The 18,644-nt window shown below is 26.1% G+C and overlaps 1 protein-coding gene across 1 annotated transcript in view; it reads left to right on the forward strand.

Moving 5' to 3' along the window:
- Positions 1-246: 246 nt before the first annotated feature.
- The window catches only part of LOC107451013 (proton channel OtopLc), a 95,993-nt gene continuing 77,595 nt past the window's right edge, over positions 247-18,644 (forward strand). Inside the window, exon 1 of the mRNA XM_016066966.3 lies at positions 247-330. The gene's annotated coding sequence lies outside the window, so the exon portion shown is untranslated. The remainder of the gene's footprint in view (positions 331-18,644) is intronic.

The raw sequence follows: 18,644 nt of genomic DNA on the forward strand, positions 1-18,644 counted from the left end.
CATTCATGGGAAGGACGTTCGGCGGGGAATGAACAAATAAAATGTCCCCTCAATAATAAAATGCTGTACTACAAAGACTAAATTATGAGCCTAATAAATTTAGTGTTAATCATCTGCGTGTCAAAAAGAGTTGGAGGACCCCTAGTGATAAAACCAAAGGTGGTCAATCTTTATCACCAAGATTTCTTATCCCAAAAAGATGACGTCATCAAACAATACATCCAATAAGATTCAACGTATCGAATCATAGTTGTTGAATTTCTAGGCTATTGTAATGGATGAAAGTAAAAACTTCAAGAAATATATTGGCTGAAATTTCACAATTAAAAGGTATTGTTTTAAATATTTTTTGACCTAATTCCCTTCTTTTCGAGTCTTAATTGCTTTTTAAATAAAGCTATATTGGAATACAATTTAAAGTTTATAGATACGACATTTTTATTTGCAGCATAGATTGTTTTGATTTTAAAATTTATACGTAGAAAACAATAAGCAAATTTTCGGTTGATAACATTTTCATTGTTTTTGCTGAAATAAATATAAATGCAAAATATTAAAAAATATTTCAAAGAATTTTTTATTTTCTGTATAAAATGTGACAAAACATATTAACATTTGGTATATGTAGACACGAATTATAAAATGATTTTAAAATTTAATCGGTTAAAAATTTCAAATCGGAAAACTCATTTTTATTATAGTAGCATATCAGTAACATACTATAAATTAATAAAATGGACAAAATATTTAAATTGATATTAATTTTGATTTAAGACTGTTAGTATTTACTTGAATTGATCATCATTCATTAATTAAGTGAAAATTTTACCTGATTTGCAAATTGTTTTTCAACTACCGTTTGAAATAAAATATGCCGTCAAAAACTTCGTTAATTATTTTTAATACTTTACAAAATATATTATAGTGTTTCCTATAGTGTTACGAATTTTAAATTGAGTAAGAGTTTAAACGGTTATGTAATTAATTTTGGTAATTGTTTCGCATCCTAATAACAACGTATGAGTAACATTCGCAAAATTATTAGAATATACATTTTTAAATCCTGATTATTATTATTTACTTAAATTGATTGTTTTTGATTTTCGTAAATTTTTCGTGGAGTGCAGGAATATTTGAAATTGGGTTCCACTGTTTTGAATATGAGACTTGAACAAAAATTTTCCACAGAATTTAAAATTTTTTTAAAAACATTTGTAAAGGATACTTATAATTTTTTTAAGCAATTAATTCAGCCATTACCTTCGCATTTTCGATAGAATTCGCTTACATCATTTTTAAATTAATAAAAACCATAAGCAATATTTTAAGTGTTACAAGATTCTAAAATTTCTTACTCAATTTTTTTTCTATATTAATAGTAAATGTCATGAAATAAACTGAAAAATTATAAATAAAATCGCGCTTGCTTTATTCAAAAAGTTGTTTAATTTCTGCTTTACTTGAAACAACCTAAAAATTTTTATATTTCAAAAAGCAATGTAAAAGACCAAAAATATCTTAAATTTAAAAAATAAAATTAAAATTTAAAATTATGCAAGATTTAACGAAAAAAAATTTTCGGAATTAAAGGGGTTGTGGATAATACAGTAATTAGCCACATTTTTCCTAAGGTAGCATGTCGCCAATAGCTCACTGTGCAGCTCTGAATAGCTCTTAGTGCAACGTAAATATTACTTACCTACCTACTACTAAATATTACTTATTATTATATACCTACTTACCTAAGGTAACATTTTTACATCAGACTGTTATTTAGTATTATTTCCAGATTGAAAATTTACAAGGTTTTATAATTTTAACTAGAAAACAGCTCAATATATTGAATGTTGTAGTGTTTTTTTAATCTAAAAACTAGTTTAAAAAAGGCTGTTCTGCGCAGTTTAAAAATCTAACTTATATTACTGCCCTTTATTTTTATCTATCTAAATATCTGTTAAATGTAAATAAATTAATTATTAAATAATTTACAAACTAACGTTTTTTTTGACAATTAGAAAAACCACTTAGACCACTACAGCCACTAAATTATCAAACTAACGATGTCATTTTAAAATTTAAAAGAAATTCATATTTAAAATTAGAACTCCGGCATTATTAGATATTGTGATTTATCATTATATTATCTCGAGCCTTTCCGTTGCATTTAATGAAATACTTGTAAAAGAAAAATAAAGAATAAATTAATAAGAATGATAGTAATAGGATACATTATAGTAAAATCTAACCTATATTACAGTCCATTGATTGTATCTATCTATATATTTGTTGAACTTCAATTAAATTAATTAAATAATTAACAAACTAACATTTTTTTGACAATAAGAAAACCACTTAGTCAGATGCATTAAAAAGGCTAAATTATGAACCGAACGCTGTCATTGTAAAATTTAAAGGAAATTTATATTTATCACAAGCCTTTCCATTGCGTTTAATAAAATATTTGTAAAATGAAAATAAATGAATAAATTAATAATTAATTTAGCAAACATTTTTTTACATGTGAAAAAATAATTTCTGTGAACCAATGTTACACTATTCGATGAGCCCCGAATGGAATTTCGATGAGTACTATGGCCACGTCTTCTTTTTACCATATAAGGAAATATCAAGCAACTATCAATTATCAGAAACTATGAAACAAACGCTGGATAAATGCTGTCGTTGATGAAATTTAAAAGAAACTCTTACTTAAAAATAGAACTCCCGTAGAATTAGAAATTATGACTTATTATTATGTTATCCTCAGTTTTGCATTTATATTTACTGAAATATTTGATAAACTTGAATAAATTAATAACTAAATAAACAAATTAAAATGTTTTTTTACACTCAAAACAAGTCATTTTCAAGTCGGACTTCGAAATAATTATCAAATGAATGCTTGATAGATGCCGTTAATGATAAACTTTAAAACAAACTTTTACTTAAAAATAGAACTCATAAGCGATTAGAAAACATTACTTATCTCCGTATTGCGCAAGCCCTTTAATGGTATTTACTAAAATATTTGTTGTATAAAAATAAATATATAAATAAGTTTATTATTGACATTCGCATAAACCACTTTCGAGTCTATTTATATCAAAATTAATTGTCAAACGAATGCTTCATAAATGCTGCAATTTATAAAATTAAAAAGATATTTAAAAAATGGTTTAAGTCAAATTTATGGATAAAAATTAATTTATTTAAACTTATTTTGCCTCTCAGAGCGGTCCAAAAATGTACCATAGATTAAGTTTCCTTTTTTTTTTACAACTAAGAGCAAAATAATTGACCAGTGAGCACATTTCGAATATTTTATTAATATTAACATATATATATATATATATATATATATATATCGAGTTAATGAGCTAATTAGCTTAGTAATTTATTTAAAATGCATGCATATATTAATAAAATAATAAATGTATGTTTTCTAAGTGTCTGTAGTTATGATTTAATAATTAAAATGATTAATAATAATTATGATAGTGAAGTAACTGCAAACTTTCAAAGACAAGTGCAACAAGGGGGTGTGATGGCTATTTTTCCTTTCCCATATAAATCTATGTATTGACAACAATGACAAACTAAATAAAAAGAGTTGAAAATAACAAAAATTTAAGAAATCCATAGTAGAGTTTGGGGAAAAAACAAAGAAGGGTTGAGGANATATATATATATATATATATATATATATATATATATATATATATATATATATATATATATATATATATATATATATATATATATATATATATATATATATATATATATATATATATATATATATATATATATATATATATATATATATATATATATATATATATATATATATATATATATATATATATATATATATATATATATATATATATATATATATATATATATATATATATATATATATATATATATATATATATATATATATATATATATATATATATATATATATATATATATATATATATATATATATATATATATATATATATATATATATATATATATATATATATATATATATATATATATATATATATATATATATATATATATATATATATATATATATATATATATATATATATATATATATATATATATATATATATATATATATATATATATATATATATATATATATATATATATATATATATATATATATATATATATATATATATATATATATATATATATATATATATATATATATATATATATATATATATATATATATATATATATATATATATATATATATATATATATATATATATATATATATATATATATATATATATATATATATATATATATATATATATATATATATATATATATATATATATATATATATATATATATATATATATATATATATATATATATATATATATATATATATATATATATATATATATATATATATATATATATATATATATATATATATATATATATATATATATATATATATATATATATATATATATATATATATATATATATATATATATATATATATATATATATATATATATATATATATATATATATATATATATATATATATATATATATATATATATATATATATATATATATATATATATATATATATATATATATATATATATATATATATATATATATATATATATATATATATATATATATATATATATATATATATATATATATATATATATATATATATATATATATATATATATATATATATATATATATATATATATATATATATATATATATATATATATATATATATATATATATATATATATATATATATATATATATATATATATATATATATATATATATATATATATATATATATATATATATATATATATATATATATATATATATATATATATATATATATATATATATATATATATATATATATATATATATATATATATATATATATATATATATATATATATATATATATATATATATATATATATATATATATATATATATATATATATATATATATATATATATATATATATATATATATATATATATATATATATATATATATATATATATATATATATATATATATATATATATATATATATATATATATATATATATATATATATATATATATATATATATATATATATATATGTATATATATATATATATATATATATATATATATATATATATATATATATATAACTTTTTCTTTGTCAGTGCAGATTTGCATCAACCTGTTTAATTGAACAGCATCCAGAACCGTTTTAGTAGGTTTAAGAAGGATGGTAATATAGTTTAATCTGACGCTATCTTAAAACTACAGCAAATTTAAGCGATATAACACACGCCAAAACTTCTATTAAATAATGAAGTGTTCAAATAACAAATTTATGTGCTATCTGCATTAATTCTTCGTCAGATTACAGAAATAGTACGGATGACACACAGATAAGGAGAACTGTGTTAAAAAAATTGCAAAACATGTTTTTGATTTTATACGAGGAGATTACTGGATCAAATTTAATAGCAAAACTTGTCATAAATATTGCAAAATTTTATTGTTTTATTGTTACTTTAAATGTTAAAAAAGTAAAACAGGGAAGTCGCTAATAAAAAATAATTGAGCCGTTGATAAAAACGTAACTGTAGTAACTGTCAGTTCAAAAATCGGAATAAATGTCAATTAAGCAAAATTAAAGGAATTATTAATAAAAAAAAGGATCTGCCAAGTAAATAAAATAGAAGGAACTTACAACTTAAAAAAATAGAAGTTCTCATAAAAAAATAAAGTAAAAAAGTGACAAAAATAAGAAAAAGAGAAGAATATTGCGTTTCTTCTGATTATTATTTTGTAAGTTTTAGTCACTTTTAAAATTTTAAATTATATTCAAAATATATTGAGGCAGGTCATGCACACTGTTAAAAAAATCTGTTACATTTACGAGAGAAACTGTTAGTTGGTATGCCAGTACAAAATTTTAAATTATAATCGAAATAAATTGAGGCAGGTCATGCACACTGTTAAAAAAATCTGTTACATTTATGGAAACAAAAAACTGTTAGCTGGTATGCCAGTACTAAACCATTTATTTCACGGAAAGAAAACTTATTTTAAACAGAAACCTGCTTTTTAATTGGTAAATACTGATATTTTAACAAACTATTATTTTAGCAAAAAACTCTGTTATTTTAACACAGAAATATCCACGAAATAACTATGTCATCGTTGTGGCCGTCGAAAGTCGTGAGCAGAATTCGTACGACCAGTCAACGCTGGGATTCAAACTTGGGTTACCTCATTGAAAGGTGAGTGCTGTGTCCCCTGAGCTACCGAAGCTCTAGTTTTCCTTACAAAGAAAAATCTTAAATTGTCTTTATATTAAAAGTGTAAAAAAACATTTACAACTATAGTGGCCCACTCTTTTGAAACTACCTGGCAACTTAATTTACCAAAAAGTTATATCTAAAGAGACATAATCTGGTAGAGTATCCCTTTTGGCAAATTTATATCATTTGCAATTTTATACGATGTTCAAAATCATAAAAAAATTCTGAAAAATTAAAGCCAGCGAAGAAAATAATCCCAAAATGATTTGAAAAAAGGTAAAGATATCGTATGGTAAACAAAACTGAATAGCAAAAACTAGAATTTGAACTGATGGTTTTAAACCGTTTATGAAGAGGGTGAAAAACAGAGAAAAACAGTTTTATCAATAAAACAGCTTTAAACCGCCAAATATACAAATAAATCTGTAAAAAAAGAAGGAATTCTTTACATTTTACAAAAAACGTTTAAAAATAGAAATTTTTTTTATTTGTTTTGAACAGTTTTTTTTCTGTGAAAAATATCTTGTTTTTTTCTGTCGATATTACAATAATTTTTTATAGTGCACCTTGCATGTCAGGCGTGCTGCCATGGGCTGGATTGGTGCTGCTGGTGATATGTAGTTTAGAGAGCTCTTATTTAGACAATTACTTTTTTTATTCTTTTGCGAAAAGATAAAAACTTAATTAAAATATTCTGTTTCAATAAAATAACTACATGATAAACATGCGCTGACTCCATTACGTAAAATTAAGAAACAAAAGAAAGTGTGTATTCAACAATTAAAGTTTTAAATGTTTCCATTATACTAATCCATTGCAAAATAATTCGACAAATTTAGTAGGTTTTTCCTATTTCAAGACATTTTGTGATATGTTGAGTTTACATTTGTTTTAGATAAAATTCGCGTTCTCTGCGGATATTTTTAGAATATCTTTAGAAAGGTACTTTAATAAAGATATTTTACAAAAACACGCCACATGAGACACATAAAGTGTTTAGTTCTATTTGAGAAAATTAAGTAGACGAAATTTTGCTTATCATTCAATTTAGAATTCTTTAAAAACAATTGGATATTTTGTTTTATTTTCTGTTGCAAATAAAAGGTTTAATTGCATTTTGTGATCCACAAACTAGAAGAAAACTGAACCATCTGTTCGAGTAATTCCACTTTAAGTAAGTTTATTTACTAATATAATTTGAAATGTATGAATATATATTGAAAATAAATAAAATTTTACCCTTATTAATACATATAAATCAAGCAAATAATAATTAGTTTTTACAATGATTAAACTAGAAAACTAATTTTTAATTACTTCTTTGCATATCTATTAAACTAATATTCGCGTTTTCTTGAGTTTAAGTTACAACGAACTATAAACGATAATAAACGATAATAACGAAAATAAACGATATTATAACTATTCATTTGGCAATGTTTCCTTTCATATGGTAAAGATTTAATGAAAATTCTGAACTGTTTTGTATACTTAAAAAATTATACTGGTCATTGACTGTCTTGTATACTTAAAAAATTTAATTGAATATCAAAATGTCATTTTCCTGGCATGTCCCAAACAAAATTTCCAATAATAACTAGCTTCAAAACTTCCCATACATTTTTCAAAATCCATTTTTTTATCTTATCCCATGTTAGTATTTCTAGAATATACGCAGAGGGTATTGTTTACTAAAACTTTGTTTAAAATAATTTTTTTTCTGTCAGTAATTTGTTTGTCCCATGAAAATCTGTCATTTTCCTGGCTACTCTTATTTAGTGGTTTATAACCAAAATAGATAGAGTCAGCAATCAATATNTTTTATGCTGTCATTTTCTTGGCTTCTTGAAATCATTAATAACAAAAACTAAATAGATATATCAGAGTTATTTTAAGAAATATTGCTGTTTTCTGCTGAATATAAACGTCTTCGTCCAAAATGTTAAATTAAAGTAAAGTTATATGCTATAAAATGGCGAATTTGTCATTATCCTGGATGTCATTTTCCTGGCTTATGAATGCCAGGACATTGAAGTGTTACCAGAAATTCTTTTTAACTGATAATACTGTAAGGAGGGAAAGCAAATATTAACCTAATACCAAGTTCATGTATGATTGTAACATGCTTGGATGTATTCAAAGTTTTTTATTTATTTAATGATTGATTATTATACACAATTTTATTCTGTACTTATCAGCATCAGAAAATTTTTTGTTTCTTTCTACAGTGGATAAAAAGATTTAAATTAAGCAATTTATGGTCCATCTAACATAAAAGCTTAAGTTGAGTTACTTACTATTAACTTAAAATGACTATTTTTTAAACTTCTAAGGTAATGTGTCATTTTCCTGGCATTCAAGATTTGGTGAATTTCTATTTTTTTTTCTAGAGAAAATGTCAATAAACTACACTGCTGTCTGTAAGATATTAATAAGTACAGCTAAAGAAGTATACAAAAAAAAATTTAGACTATTTTGAAGACTTTAAATTTGAAGAAATTTTTTGGTCCGAATTGTCCTGTTTCGTGAGAATCACCCATATACACCGAAGAGCCATTACATTATGACCACCCTGCTAATAACATGTAGGACCACCTTTAGCCCTCAAAACTGCTGGCACCCGCCGTGGTATTGATTCCCACAAGGTGCTGATAGGTAGTCTGAGGTATCTGGTACCAAGAGCTCATCAACTGGTCCTGCAAATCCCTCACATTGCGAGGGGATAGCGTGGCAGCACGAATTTGGTTTTCCGAGAAGTACCACAAATGCTCTATTGGATTAAGGTCAGGTGAATTTGGGGGCCAAGACATGACTTGAAAGTCACTGGAATGTTCCTCGACGATTCGACCCTTATGACATGGTGCATTATCCTGTTGGTAAACTCCATCCCCTACAGGACAAACTGTTGCCATGAATTCGTGAACCTGGTCTGCAACTATGTTCGAGTAGCTTACAGATGTCAGGGATTGTTCTATGAGGATTATGGGTCCTAATGAGCCCCATGAAAGCATTGTTCCTGGGCGAGAAACCATGAAAGCCTGGACGAGCCCATTGTTATAGATGGAGGGTGGGCATAATGTAATGGCTCTTCGGTGTATATGCACTTTTGGTGTGGGGGAGTTTCTCGTGGTTTGGCCTGAGTCCGTTAGTTCCTGTGGCTGGAAACATGAACTCTTAGATGTATGTGGACATTCTGGACAATGCTGTACTCCCAAATCTATGGCAATATTTCGGGGAAGGCCCATTTTTCTTCCAGCAGGATAACTGCTCCATTCACACGGCATCAAGACTTGCACAGACGTGGTTTGACGACAAGGATGTTCCAAATCTGGACTGCCCTTCTCAGAGCCCCGATCTAAATCCCAAAAAACACCTTTGAGACGAATTAGAGCGCAGATTACGTAGCCATCCAAATGGACCATCCTCAGTGCAGGCACTCACTTCAGCTGTGATGGAAACCTGGCAGTCAATTCCTATGGCCAGCTATCAAAAACTGGTGGAAAGTATTCACAGACGTATGCAGGCTGTCGTCGATGTAAAAGGGTGACCAATATCATATTAATATGTGCCTCAGAAAGCTCTAAATCCATACCATTGAGTGTCCACATACTTTCGTCCAGATAGTGTATATTAGTACTTCTAAGCATATATGGGTATTTTCAGAAAATATGAAACCCATTTTTTAATGATTAAAAATAAATAAAACCCACTAAAAAATAAATAAGGTAAAAAACTTTTTTTTGGTGTCTAATATAACGATAGCTCAATAAATGCTCTGAACTTAGCGTGTTTTGGATTAAATAAGCTTTAAAAAATTTTTTTAAGGTATTTCTGAACATATATGGGTATTTTCAGAAAATATGAAGCCCATCGTTTAACATGAAACCAGATTGAAATAGATCACGCATTGCAAAAAGTGACAAACATTTCGTAAAAGTGTCCAAGTTTATATGTGCTTTGAACTTTGCTTCTTTAGGTCTAAATACGATTGCTTGGGAGTTTTTTTTTCCAAATATTTCTAAAAACTTTTATTTTTGAAAAGTTTAAAACTTATATTATAATATGAAAATTTTGAAAATGTCCCTTTTGCATTATAAACAATTGTAATAAAAATAAATGAAATCAGAAAAAAAAGTAAACTAAAAAAATTCTTTCAGTGTATTTCCTAACGTTAAAGCATTAGATACTCCGAACTTTGCGTGTTTTGGACTTTTAAAAAATGAAATGATTCTAAATATTCTTAAGCATATATGGGTATTTTCTGAAAATATGGCCCCCGTTATTTAATACGAAACTAATATCCAGTAAATCCCGTGTTGGTAAGAACTATAAAAATTTAGCAAAATGCGCACTCTGATGTTAGCACAGTTACTTACAGAGGCATGTGATGTATCTGAAAAAAAAGGAATATAATAATGTGATCTGTTGAGAGAGCAAAAAACATTAAATGAAAACATTGGAATAATGTATATTCATAAAAATGCTTATTCAAAAAACATCTTTTCATATATTGAATTCATTCATATGTTAATGCAATTAGAAACTATTCTTTTAATAAAATTAAAAAAAAATATCCTTGAATTTACTTACATGTAAAAAATATTTTGATTTTAATGAACTAAAACTGCATTATTATTTTTTTAAAAAAAGTCATATTTATTCTTTATAAAATCCTCCACTTAAGTAAATACTTAATGAAGAATTAAATTTCTTAGTAAAAATAATGCTAATAATATAGTAACAGATTTAAAGTTCTTAGACACTCAGTCGCTGATTGGCTGTTCTCTGTGATTGTTCTGTGGGGAGTGCCCTCTTCTCTCACCCGTCACTGCGTCCGAACTAATGAAGGCCCTGGAGCTTGTGTAAATAAAAAGTACTCTGAAAATTTTTTTAAAAAAGTTTACTTCCCGAATAGCTTATATATCATTCAAAATGAAGATAAGCAAATGTCGATAAAATATTAGACATTTTCAAAATTGCAGTCAGTAACATTTTTCGTAAAGTTTATGAAAACTGTAAAAGGGAATTCTGGTTTCTGGCGAAAATTCAGGTAAAATTACCGTACTGTATGGTAAATGCATTTCTGATAAAAAAAATTTATAATTCTTTTAATAAAACCGAAATATATGATAACGGTTTACTGAAAATTCTGCTTTTCAAAATTATAGTTCTTATTAGCATACATTTAGTAAAAATACAAAACTGAAAATTAATTTTAACCAATAGGTGACTTCTATACCACGCTCTAAGGTATCCTGAAAAAATTTCCAAATTTTACCCCATTTAACAAATTTTAATTCAGATTACAAAACAATATTTTATTGTGAAGTTCTTCAAAATCATTACAAAAGCTTCGGTAAAAATTCCCATACTTTTTAGTGTTCCCATACAGCCAAAAGCACCGTAAATTTTACCATATTTTGTTAGTTTTGACCATTCTTTTTTCTTAGTGTGTTCATAAAAGCCCTTCTCTTCTCTGTAAAGAGACATAAATACTGGCAGAATCTTTTGAAATTTGGATTTAAAAAAAACTTAACTTGGATTAAAAACAAAATAGGTATGAATATTAATAAAATTAAATATTAATAAAGTATTCAAATTAAATATTAATAAAATATAAAATTAAATGTTAATAAAATATTAAAATTGCGAGTAATTATGGGAAATATTAAGATATTACGAGAATTATGAAAAATATTAAAATTACGAGTAATTTATTGAGTATTTCAAAATTTATTAAACGAACTTTAAAAATTTAGGCAATAGAAAATGTTTGCAATAGACCTTACTCTTAATAAAATAATTTTGAAATTTTTTGCATCCGAATGTATTATTTAATGTATTATTTTAGTATGGTATTTAGCTTTTATGTATAATTCTAGTAAGTATTATTTCGTGACGAATAACTTTTTCTAAATGTTGTACTTGTAAGCAGTGATAACTTGGAGAAAATATAAATATTAATAAAATATTAAAATTGCGAGTAATCATGGGAAATATTAAGATATTACGAGAATTATGAAAAATATTAAAATTACTAGTAATTTATTGAATATTTCAAAATTTATTAAACGAACTTTAAAAATTTAGGCAGTAGAAAATGTTTGCAATAGACCTTACTCTTAAAAAAATAATTTTGAAATTTTTTGCACCCGAATGTATTATTTAATGTATTATTTTAGTATGGTATTTAGTTTTTATGTATAGTAGTTTTTATGTATTCTAGTAAGTATTATTTCGTGACGAATAACTTTTTCTAAAAGTTTTACTTGTAAGCAGTGATAACTTGGAGAAAATATAAATATTAATAAAATATTAAAAATATGAGTATTTGCAGAAGAATTATGAGAAATATTAAAATTGCGAGTAATTCGTTATGCATTTTATAAGTTATTAACCGAGCTTTCAAAGTTTAGACAATACAAAATACATGTAATAAACCTTATCTAAAAAAAATAATTTTGAATTTTTTTGTATCAGAATTAAAGTACAATTTAAATAAAATTGCTGGAATCTCTTTGCATTTCAGAGTTAACTATCCAGACTTATATATATATATTTAAATTCCAACTTAGCAGCTTGAATTAAAACCTGTATTTATTGATTTCAAGTTACCATTATTTTCAGCATAGGGAAAATCTGGGATGTAACGCCTATAACTAATTTAGCAATGAAAACTAATTAAGTGATTTAGTTTCGGAATATTCGTATTATGGTCAAGCAACAGACATTGGTATTCTGAAAAACTTCGAAAATTATTGCAAAATATAAAATTTCCTAATTTTCCTTTATGAAGAATGTCTTATTTTTTGTTGAGACTTAGTGAACGCATTTCTTTTAATAAATGTATTCGTTTTCGGAGATTCTCTGTATCTTACTATTAGGGTGATATAAGTTGCTCGTTACAGTGTTGGCGCCAAAAAAAATAGCGTATCTCGTTTATCGTCATGGAAACGAATGGCATCAACAATCTACCTAACTGTAAACTACAAGCCATGCTGCTACGGGAAGCACAAAAATTACATCTTCAGTTTGTGGTTTAAATTGAAATATTGTCGTCAAATAGTTTTCTTTCAGATATACGTAATGCTAAAATTTAACAGTTATAGAAAGAGGAAAAAATGCAGAACAATAAAGGGGATTTAGGGTTAACCCTATGACACAGAATTTTCCTTAAACGTATTTTTCTTACTTTTTTCATTGTTTTGTATTAATTTAAGTCAACATTATTGAAAAAGATTAGATTTAGCACTTTAATAATTTATAGTTATGAAATACAACACGAAGCACCGGTGTTTTTTTCTGCGTTAAAGGTAAAATTTTCAAAACGAGGTTCACCTCCAAACAATAATATTTTAAATTTTCACTTATTTGCAGACATTTATATCTATGAGAATTAGTAATTCATCATTGAAATTTAATTTAAAAAATCAATTATTGATAAATTTTTTTAAATATGAAGGAAAAGAAAATTTTCTTTCGAACTGCTTTTTTTCTATTTTAGATTTTAGAACAAATTCTGAGAATCTCACAAATTGTTTTAGTAACTAATAGATTGTTTTTTTTTTGATAAAAATATACCGAATTTTTTTTACTTATAGAGTCAGAAAAAAAGTTTATGAAAAAGACACGAGTGTCCCATCTGGGCCAAATGGTTAGGGATCAACAAACGAAATTGGTTAAGCAGCGTCTAGTTATTGTCCTTGTTTGAAGTATTTCATTGAATGCAAATGAAAGACTGCATATGCTATTTATTGTTATATTGTATACAACCAACAGTCTCATTGCTCCTGGCTCGCCCCGACTCAATTGGATTCAAAGCTATAAAGTTGCAAAGTTGAACATTGATATAGCCACTAATCTGATTTCGAATAACTGTTTAGCGCCGTTGATTAATATCAGTCTACAGAAATTTAAACTTATTTAATAATTCTCCCGGGTAGAGCCAACGAAATTGCTTACGAAAACTATCCCCAGTAATTGATGGACCGTGAGATAGAGCAACCTTGCCATCAAGCTAAGCATGAGAGGTATGCGTTGTTAGTAGTTCCATTATCATCTGGATTGGATTCAAAGTTGTTAAGTTGCAAAGTTGAACATTGATATACAGCTAAGTCCGATTTCGATTAACTGTTTAGTATCAGTCCTATTAAATTAAATTTATTTAATAATTTTTTTTGACATCATGTCTTTTGTAAAAAGCAGTGCTTTAATTAAACAACGAAATTCAACACAGATCAGTAATCCCAACTCTTTATTATACACATTATATATTAGTATATTTTAGTGATTTAATGGTGACTTATCTCTGACTTTAGTGACTTATTTACGAGTTCTAAGATGAAGTGAAAAACCAAACAACGAAACCTTCACACCTCTTCTTAGAAGAGGCCATTTTATGCAAGTTGGTGGTAAATTACCAAAAGGTCGGTTCATTGGCCAACAAAAAGGAAGGGAAGCAAGGTTAAGTGAAAGTTTTTGCATGACCTAAAAACCCAAATTTCGCTAACGTTTTTTAACTGATCTCGTGCTTGCAAGGTTCAAAAGCGGTCATTTATTTAATTAAGAATCATCCGTTATTCTATTAAGTGCTGATGAGAAAAATCACGTTTGTTTCCAATTAATTTGCATATGCATCAGTGCTCATTAGTGTTTTACTCGTGTTTAATTTCTATGTTTACGTGTATCCTTATGAAAGGTACGCAAATTGAAGAAAAGCCATTAAGACATTACTTCATCTGCAGCAGTGTATTACGCTTTCGCTTAAAAGGTTCGGAAAATATCTCTTTAAAATATTTTCTAATTTGCATTAAAAATTAAGGTAAATAAAAAAGGTACTTCTGGGAAAGATAAAATTTCTAAAAATAAGTGTACTTATTACTAAAAGCATTTGAAAAATTCAGTTCAGCACCGGATGATTAAAAAAAAACAGCCACCGATTTAAGAAATCAATCAAAGGAAAACTAATTTGATTTAATAGTAAATGTTCTGTTCTATATATTTCTGTAAAATTTCTTAATGATGTAAATTAGTAATTTTATTTGCAGCTTTTGTCATCCTACAAGGGGAGCAATTAATATAAGATATGAAAATTTTTAATTTAACAAACCTAAACGAGAACTTGAAAAACTGAAATCAAAAGTTTTGAGACGATTCTGCTTTTCTAAACTTTTATTGAAATTAATCATCTTAAGGTAAGAAAATATAGCAAATTATTAATGCATCGTTGCATATCCTTTTGATTTGATGATTTCGCACACTATCTGAGCATAGAATTTTCCGTCTCGCTTTCACCCCTGTTTCCGCCTATTCTGACTGAAGATCCTGAAGGAGTTCTGCCTTTGAAGAATACTTCCGTTCCCTGACTTATCTTCCAATGAAGTCCCAAAGGTATTCAATTGGATTCAGGTCAAGTGATTGACTCGGCCAGTTCAAAGGTTTAACCTTTTAAGCTGTAAATCAAATTGTCATAATTTTGAAGGAGTGTTTAGCATCATTATCATGATAAACATTAACCCACGAGGCATCTTTTTACAAGCATAAGGTAGACCGCGAACTTTTAAAATGCTTTTATAAACATATCGATCCATAATTCCATCGATATGTATGAGGAGTTAAAGCCATTATTAAGGAAAGCTCCCCAGACCATTACTGATCCGTTTTCGTGTTTCACTGTTGGCCGGAGTTCCATTCTGGTGCTTTTTTGACGATGAATAAATCGTCGGCCATCACTTTCAAAGAAATTGAAATTTTATTCATCACTCCAAAGGACACTCTTTCAATATTTAGTAGCTCATGCTTTGTGCTTCCTTGTAAATTTCAGTGGGATAATTTTATTCTTTGTCCAGAGGAGAAGTATTTTACCGGAACCCGTGCACACAATACAACTGCATTCAGACGATGTCTTATGGTATGGTCTTTTTTCTCGGGGCTCCTGATCTTAGAAGATTGTGCACACCTTTCCCTTTTTTCACTTCGTTACTGTGTGGTCAACAGTTGATTTTAAGATTCCAAACTTGAAGACAATGGCAAAATATGAAACTTTTTTCTCAGTTTTTTTAATAATCAAAAGATGAGTGGCTAAGGGCGTGTTTTTCTCTGTTTTCATACTGAAGCTGATAAAATAAACACCGATATTTTCACATAGGAAATAGAATTCTAATGCTTTAAGAATTACGAATTTTGCACACATAACAATCCAGCAGAATGCTTTTCCAGGTTTATATACAAAGCATTCCATATTCTAGGACATTNGTGAAATATATTTCATTGTTTTAACTATATATATATGGGTGATTCTCACGAAACATGACAATTCGGGCCAAAAAATTTCTTCAAATTTAAAGTCTTCAAAATAATCTAAAATTTTTTTTGTATACTTCTTTAGCTACACTTATTAATATCTTATAGACAGCAGTGTAGTTTATTGACATTTGTTCGAGGAAAAAAATAAAACAGAAATTCACCAAATCTTGACTGCCAGGAAAATGACTGAGAAGTTTAAAAAACAGTCATTTTAAGTTCATAGTAAGTAACTCAACTTAAGCCTTTATGTTAGATGGACCATAAATTGCTTAAATTAATTCTTTTTATCCACTGTAGAAAGAAACAAAAAAATTTTTGCTTCTGATATGTACGGAATAAAATTGTGTATAATAATCAATCATTAAATAAATAAATAACTTCGATTACATCCAAGAATACAATCATACATAAACTTGGTATTAGGTTAATATTTGCTTTCCCTCTTTACAGTATTAGCAGTTAAAAAGAATTTCTGGTAACACTTCAATGTCCTGGCATTCATAAGCCAGGAAAATGACAGCCAGGATAATGACAAATTCGCCATTTTATAGCATATAACTTTACTTTAATTTAATATTTTGGCCGAAGACGTTCATATTCTGCAGAAAACAACAGTATTTCTTAAAATAACTCAGACAAACCTATGTAGTTTTTGTTATTAATGATTTCAAGAAGCCAGGAAAATGACAGCATAAAAACCTACTCATCTCGAAAAATTTTTTGAAATAGATTTTGAGCCAGAAAATTGGTTCTTTATTCATGCAACAAGATATGTTCAGATAGGAGGGTATCTAATCAATCTTTTAACATAAGATATTGATTCCTTGCGCTATCTATTTTGGTTATGAATTACTAAATAAAGGTGGCCAGGAAAATTACAGATTTTCATGGAACAAACAAATTATTGACAGAAAAAATTATTTTAAACGAAGTATTAGTAAACAATACCCTCTGCGTATATTCTAGAAATGCTTACATAGGATAAGATGAAAAAAATTAGATTTTGAAAAATGTATGGGAAGTTTTGAAGCTAGTTATTATTGGAAATATTGTTTGGGACATGCCAGGAAAATGACATTTTAATATTCAATTAAATGTTTTAAGTATACAAAACAGTCAATGCCAGTGCAAAGTCATTTTAAAATGCTAACAGCAATGATATTTATAAATTTTTTTTTTAAAAAAAAGTTCTTTTAGTATTATAGCATTATATCTTGGAGCAAGTGACAGTGAATTGTCATGTTTCGTGAGAATCACCCATATATCAATGGAAACATTTTTATACTAACTCACTTTTCCATATGTCTCTAGAAATACTTAGATAATTATTGTAAAACTTTTAAAGTGTTAAAATCATGCGATTTCTCATACATATCAGTAAAATTTCACATATCAGTAAAATAAGTTTTTAGAGGTTTGAGGGACCATCAATAATCTGCGATAGAAAAAAAAATTTCCTAACACCCTATGACAAAAAATACAGCGATAATCTTGTAACTCATGTCAATTACGTTGGTTATTACATAAAATAACTGCACAAAATTTCGTAAACATAGCTTCATGAAGATATCAAAATTTATATAAAGAACTAATTTTTTCCACTTAAGTTTTCTTACTATAACTGCAGAAATATTAAATAAAATTAAACAAAATTTAATAGACTTGAAGAAAGTGTATTACTCTTGAAAACGAGGTGAAACTAAATAATTTTTAATTCTTGAAAGATTTAATATGACATGATTAATATATGATATGATATGATTAAATATGTATATGATTAAATTTGTAGAATATAAGATCTTCTGACTGAAAGCAAGCCTAAAAGTTATGAAAAACAAACAAACACAGACACAAATGTCAAAATTTTACCCTCTCATGACTTTGAACGGAGCCTACTCAAGTTCAAAGAAGTAAATTGAAATACGTAGTATTCAATTTACTTCTTTGAGTAGTAAATTGAATTGAGTAGT

This window comes from Parasteatoda tepidariorum, chromosome X1 (assembly GCF_043381705.1).
Source record: "Parasteatoda tepidariorum isolate YZ-2023 chromosome X1, CAS_Ptep_4.0, whole genome shotgun sequence".
NCBI lineage: Eukaryota > Metazoa > Arthropoda > Arachnida > Araneae > Theridiidae > Parasteatoda > Parasteatoda tepidariorum.